The 6,948-nt window shown below is 36.0% G+C and overlaps 1 pseudogene; it reads left to right on the forward strand.

Moving 5' to 3' along the window:
- The first annotated feature begins 3,841 nt into the window (after positions 1-3,841).
- LOC118045971 (pectinesterase-like) lies at positions 3,842-5,856 on the forward strand (annotated as a pseudogene).
- The last annotated feature ends 1,092 nt before the right edge of the window (positions 5,857-6,948 follow it).

Here is a 6,948-nt window from a genome sequence, read left to right on the forward strand (position 1 = left end):
AATATAATATATAATATATAATATAAAAATAATTCGGGCTGGCCGGCCCAAATATCTGGGCCGGACTTGGCCCAGAGAGCTGGTATGGGCCAGACCTGGTCTGGCCCGTCAGATACAAGGCCGGGCCAGACTTAGTCTGGCCCAAAAAAAGAAAAAAAAAAAATGTGCTGGGCCAGGATCCACCTGGCCCAGCTTACACATCAACAGAGGGGGGAATTAATTCCCCCCTCCTCCCTGCATGCAGAATGTTCATTCTGCATGCAGGGAAAAAAATGAAAAAACTAACGAGAGGGGGGAGAAGAGGTGACCTGGCGTGGAGGAGCGGTGCTGCTGGTGGCGTGGCTTGTCCCGGGCGCGCTACGGCTCCTTCTCTCTTCGGTCTGTTCGGTTCTCTCTCTCTCTTCGGCCTCCTCTCTCTCTCCTCCCTTCGGGTTTTTTTTTCTTTCCGTCCCTCTTCCCTATTATAGGGCAGAACCGTGGGGGACCATCGTTAGTGCCGGTGCAACGGCTGGTCGGCCAATGCTAAAGGTGGTGGGGCGAGGAGAGAGAGAGGCGCGGGAAGATTTCGAATTTTTCGTTTTCTGTTCTGTTAAAACGGGGAAGGAGGAAGATGAACAGTTGTCGTTCAAAAACGACACCGTTCTGATTTTTTTTTTTTTTTTTAATGAAACGGCTGTCGTTTTGGGTAAAACGCGCCGTTCATTTAAATGGCTAAACTTCAAATCAGTCCCCAAATTCGGTCCCCGCCCCTCTTTTGGCCGCCTTTTTCACTTTGGTCCTTGGCCTCTGATTTATGCCAATTGAGCCCCTAATTGATCAATAAAACTTCCAATTTCTTCAATTATCCCTGAAACAAATCCAAACAGCCCCCTCTATCTTTGCGCCTTCTCCAAATTCGGTCCCTGGTTTCGGATTTTCACAATTAAGTCCCTAATTGGCCCTTTTAAACTTCAATATTTATGCCCAATTGAGCCCCACTGATTTTTGATCCCAATAAATTCCTTAAAAATATATTTGGCCCCAGAACTTAAATTTCCCAAATTTAAAGCCCAAAATTGACTTAAAAAATCAAATTTTCTTGCGCAAGATCAAATCTTCTATAAATTTTCAAATAAAAAATCCAATTAAGTCCATAAACATCCAAATTTGGTCTTTTCTCCTCAAAATTCAAATTTCCTTCTCAATAGGCTTTCATCCTTCAAGCAATATACTGTTCAAAAATTTAAATCCTTGTATTTTTTGAATTTTCTTGACCCAATTTTCTGACTGTTTCCTGACCCCTCACATCGAGCGCTTCTGCCTTTCTGTTATTTTTTAGCTAAACTATTTTGGGCTATTATTTTATTTTTCATGGGGACCCAAAAAATGGTTACAACAATTACCAACGAACATTATCCCGTCTGTAATTCAGTTGATATATACCGACGGAATTACAGACGGAAAGTTAGGATTAAAAAAAAAAAAGTGGTTCGCTAACGTGGAACTTTTCACAGATTAATCTTTTACTAACCCAGAATATCACATCGAGGGATTCAAACCCGAATCTTCGTACAGTGACGTGACCAATTCAATCACCGTTATAGAATGAGTTTGTCGGTGATTCATAGGTAAAATGTGAATATATCACCACTCTTCCGACCCTCTCCTCCTCTACTCCTCCTATTTCTCCTTCTTCTTTCCAATTCCAACACTCCCCTTCAAACTGCAAACAACCACCCAAAAAAAAAAAAAATCTCCCTCTTCTTCAACATAGTCATATTTCTTAAGTTTTTGTCATCACAACATCCGTGTTCTGATTTATTGTTGTAGATTTTATTATTTTCTGTAAGTAAATCTATGTTTTTTAAAAAAAAATTAACATTTTAAATGTTTTTTATTGTTTTTTTAGTATATTTATTTTGTTAGTATATGTACATGTTTATTGTATTTCTCAAACAAACTTGTAAGTATGAAAGTATAATTTTTAGACTTGTTATGATTTGTTTTGATTTTGTAAAAATTGTATTTATTTGTAAATTATTGTAACTTTGTTGAATTACCGAATTACATGTGTTGATGTGAAATAATTAATAGCTTATTTAACGGGTCCAGTTTAATTTTTATCAATGCTATTACGGAGTTGTAATTTCATAAATTTATATGAATAAATTTGTATAGACATTAATAATTGATAGTGAATCCTTTAAAAGTTAGAACTATACCGACAAATTCGTCGGTTATAGTTCCAGCAGGATGTTTTTTTGTTGCTCACATTTTCCAATTGAAAAAGATAGAGAAACCAATTAACGTTTGGCCTTGAAATTTCATCCCAATTGAAATCTAAGAGTGAGATTTTGAAAAGAAAAAAAATGAAGAAAAGTGAAACAAATTTTGATCAAATAGCTTGATATTGTGAATGCATAATAAGTTTTTAAAGTATTTGTTTTATGCCGAGAATGAGTTATAATGATAATATTTTTTTTAAAAAAATTATTTTTTAATATTAAAACAATCATAAAATCATCTATAAACATAAAAAAAATATATGAAATTAATATCTTTTCGAGTAAAAAGTATTTTTGAAAAGTAGTTTATAAACACAAAATAAATATTCTAGATTTTTCTTGCTCAAAAATTTATTCTCAAAAAACTTGGGGAAGTGATACACAAATATTTACCATAAGCATAATTAATAACGTGCAAAAATATGCTATGAAGAGGAACTTGAAAAGATATTATTCTCTTCTTCTTCTTCTTCTTCTTCTTCTTCTTTATTGATTCAAAGAAGTATAGATTTAGCTTTTACCACAAAAGTCAAGGACTTGTGCAGTAACAATGATAAATATTATATGCATCCTTTTGTGAGATAATAAATAATATTCTAAATATATTCTTCTTAAATCTTACTCGGAACAAATAACTATATTAACAATTAATAAAAAGAAAAACTAAAAAGAAAATGGTGTTTTTTTTTTTTTTTAATCTCGGTTTGAGAGGGTTTTATCATTTTATTCATCGACCATTTATTTATCATTTGTTTATCATTTTATTCAATAGTATTTAGAAATTCCTGATTGATTTTGAGGAGGCTTTTATTGACAAAAGAAACTAAAAAGAATATTATTTTTGAAAAAAAATCTTAGTCCGTATAATATAATTTTATTTCCATCCTTAAAGTTTTTCTTTTCTTTTCTCTTTATTAAGTTTAAGATTGATTTTGTCAGGCTTTATACAAAAATCTTTAGGAAGCATGGAATTTAAAACACAAGTGCCATATAATATAATATAGATGTAATTTAATTTGACCAAAATGCCTCAAGCCAAGCCTTCGAAGCAGTTACTTCTATAGTAAAACAAATCCTTGAGAATAATATATTATATCAATGGTGAAGTTTTTTCAATTTTATTCTTAATTTATTTTTATAATTATCTAGATGTGAGGTAATTTTCCCTCTGGATCACTCAAAGGTAATTTTCCATACACTATCCTCTTTATCATCTCAAAATCTTAATCATGCATTTCCTCTTTAGCATCTCTGCTTCTTTATTATGGTTGACGCTGAATATGGATTCAAAGGAAAAAGCACAAAAGCTGCAAATGAAAAGAAAAAAACACAGAGAAAAATGCATGTGCTGCTCATGTGCACAATATCCTAACAAAGCTTGACAAATAACCCTAATTTATTGTTTTATTCACTATCAAAAATGATTTTATTAATATAACAATCGAAATATTCCCACATTACTTACCTTTTTTCCCTCTATATATATTGGTTCATGGTGTAGTCTTTCACCACACCATCTTTTGAAAGTCCATAAACCCTACTTCACTATCCTCCAAGAAACCAAAAACCAAAAAAAGATGACCCAAGCCGGCCAGTACACTTCCATGTCCAAGAAAAACAAGAGGCTTGTCCTTGCTTTTTTTTGCTTCTTTACTTACTAGTTGCCGCTATAATTGCCATTGCCATTGGCGTGAATTCTCACAAAAACTCCACCAAAAATGATGCTGCTCATGCCTTGCTGATGGCCTCATGCAACTCCACAAGGTATCCTGATTTGTGCTACTCAGCAGCTACCAGTTTCCCTGATGATTCCGCGAAATCGGGTGATCCCCAAGGCAGTTATTCTGAAAAAACATAAACGCAACTATAGATGCTATTAATAGCAAAAAGATCGAAGCGAATAAGATCCTATCCACCAAAAATCCTACAAAAAAACAAAAGACCGCTCTCGAGGATTGTACGAAGAATTACGACAGCAGTCTTGCCGATCTAGACAAGGTTTGGGAGAGCTCAATCGCAAACCCCAACAATAAAAAACTTCAACAACAATCATATGCTGATGAGCTCACAACTAAAGTGAGTGCTTGTAAATCAAATGAAGACTCGTGTTTCGATGGTTTCTCTCATTCAACGATATCTAGGAAATTAAGGGATATTTTTCTTGGTTCCAGTGAAGATAATGCTGGAAAGATGTTAGTAATACATTGTCATTGATCAAGGTTGATCGAAGACGCTCAAGCCATTGCCAATAGGCTCAAGACCACAAGCAGGAAGCTCAAGGAGGAGGACGACAGCGATGAAGGGTGGCCGGAGTGGTTGTCGGTAACGGACAGACGGCTTTCCAATCATCATTGCTGACTCCAGACGTGGTGGTGGCAGCTGATGGCAGTGGGAAGTACAGGACAGTGTCAGCTGCAGTTGCTGATGCACCTAAGCACAGCGCTAAGAGGTATATTATCAAAATCAAGGCAGGTGTCTACAGGGAAAATGTGGAAGTTCCAAGTGAGAAAACCAACATCATGTTCTTGGAGATGGAAGGAAAAAAAACTATCATCACATCAAGTAGGAATGTGGTTGATGGCGGCACAACCTACCATTCTGCCACTGTTGGTATGTCCATTCATTTTATTTTATTTTTCCTAATTATTTTCTATGCAAGACTCTAATGGGACATCTTGATGAACCTCGCAGCCGTGGTGGCGTAAAGGATTCCTAGCCAGAGACATAACCTTCCAAAACACAGCCGGCGCCTCCAAGTACCAAGCCGTGGCACTACGAGTTGAGTCTGACTTTGCAGCGTTCTACAAATGTGGCATGGTGGCCTACCAAAACACCCTCCATGTCCACTCAAACCGTCAGTTCTTCACAAACTGCTACATAGCAGGCACGGTTGATTTCATTTTCGGCAATTCTGCAGCTGTTTTCCAAGATTGTGACATCCGTGCTCGCCGTCCCAATCCAGGACAAACAATCACAATAACTGCCCAAGGGAGGAGTGATCCTAATCAAAACACTGGCATTGTAATTCAGAAGTCTAGAATCCGGTGCTACTCCTGATCTACAGCATGCCAGGAGTAATTTCTCTGCGTATCTTGGTAGACCCTGGAAGGAGTATTCGAGGACTGTTATCATGCAATCATCCATAAGTGATGTGATAAGCCCGGCCGGATGGCGTGAGTGGAAGGGCAGATTCGCACTTAACACATTACATTTTGCAGAGTACGAAAACAGTGGGGCCGGTGCCGGAACCGCAGAAGGGTTCCCTGGAAAGGATACAAGTGATCACCGATGCAACTGAGGCTCAAGCTTTTACTGCTCGCAACTTCATCACTGGTAGTAGCTGGTTGAAATCCACTACCTTCCCATTCTCTCTTGGTCTCTGAACTGGGTTTTATCCATAGTATCCCTACCCACTTCTACCTTACCTAGTATGAGTGGATTGAGTGTCTCGAGTAGCTCTGGTGCTTCTTGTTTTTTGTTTGTTTTTTTTTTTTTTACAAGTTTTGGTTCATCCCTTTGGAATGTTGCAATCTCCTCTCCCTGTGGGGAGCTTGTGTTTTTGGTCCTAGACTGGACTCTTACTTATGAAATAAAGAGTGTTTCAAATTAATTTGCTTGTTATTGTTGCTTAAATTAATTTCTCTATTTACTTTTTGCAATTGATAATGATTATGCCTCATTTCTAATACCAAATATGTTCCTTGTCTAAAGTACTGTCTTCATCCCTTGGAATTATTGGATTAAGTATGTTTGGCAACATGTTTGGTATGGCGCCGCAACATACCCATCTTTTTTCTAGGATGAAAACCAACCTCCAAAAGATCAACTTATTAAACTTATGAAAGTATAAGGATTACCTATACAAGTTTTACATGAGGTTTTTTACATACACAAGTGATCTTTCAATATTAAATCTTATTCATTAACAATTGAATACTATTCAAATTTTTCACATTTTGCTCCAAAATTAACCCAGCTTGTAAAAAAAGTTAGGTTGCGTTTGAAAAAAAGTTTCAAATTCTATTCAAAGAATCATGACTATAGTATTGAGAACAAACATGATTTGACAAGTAGACATACTCTATGTTATAGTGTCTTGATGCAAACCTCATGATCATGCGATCATACAACCCACAATCAAGATTAAAATCTAATCCCAGAAAGCTAAAAAATGTTTGATAGGAGTGTGACACAATGAAAACTTATCCCAATGCATCGACACTAGTGGAAATTGTATCGAATGACGCCATCTATCTAGTTGATCTTTAGTAAGTTCGTTTTAATTCTTTCAAGAACCAAAGGATGCAATAATCACTTTTACACGTTAAGTTGAGAAAAAAATTCAGAATTATTATTGATCAAAAAGGTGTGGAAACTAAGGTTTACAAGAGTTTAAGTAACTTCTGAGAAATTAACCCTGATTGATCTACCTTTGTGGCTGAATTGACCTACTTACAAAACTAACCCAAAACCAATGCTATTAAGCCCAAACCTTGATTCAAACAAGTATTGGATTTTAGTTGAAAACAAAAATATTAATTAAGCCCAAGCAAGCCTTGGGTTGTAGCTTATGTAAAAGAAATAAAGTTTATAAGTTTGATTCTTATAATGCCGCGAGTAGAGAAGAAGAAAAGAAAATATTGCAGGTCTGATACAAGGCTTATTTATAGCCTACAATGTTGCC

This window comes from Populus alba, unplaced genomic scaffold, assembly GCF_005239225.2.
Source record: "Populus alba unplaced genomic scaffold, ASM523922v2 scaf129, whole genome shotgun sequence".
Classification (NCBI taxonomy): domain Eukaryota; kingdom Viridiplantae; phylum Streptophyta; class Magnoliopsida; order Malpighiales; family Salicaceae; genus Populus; species Populus alba.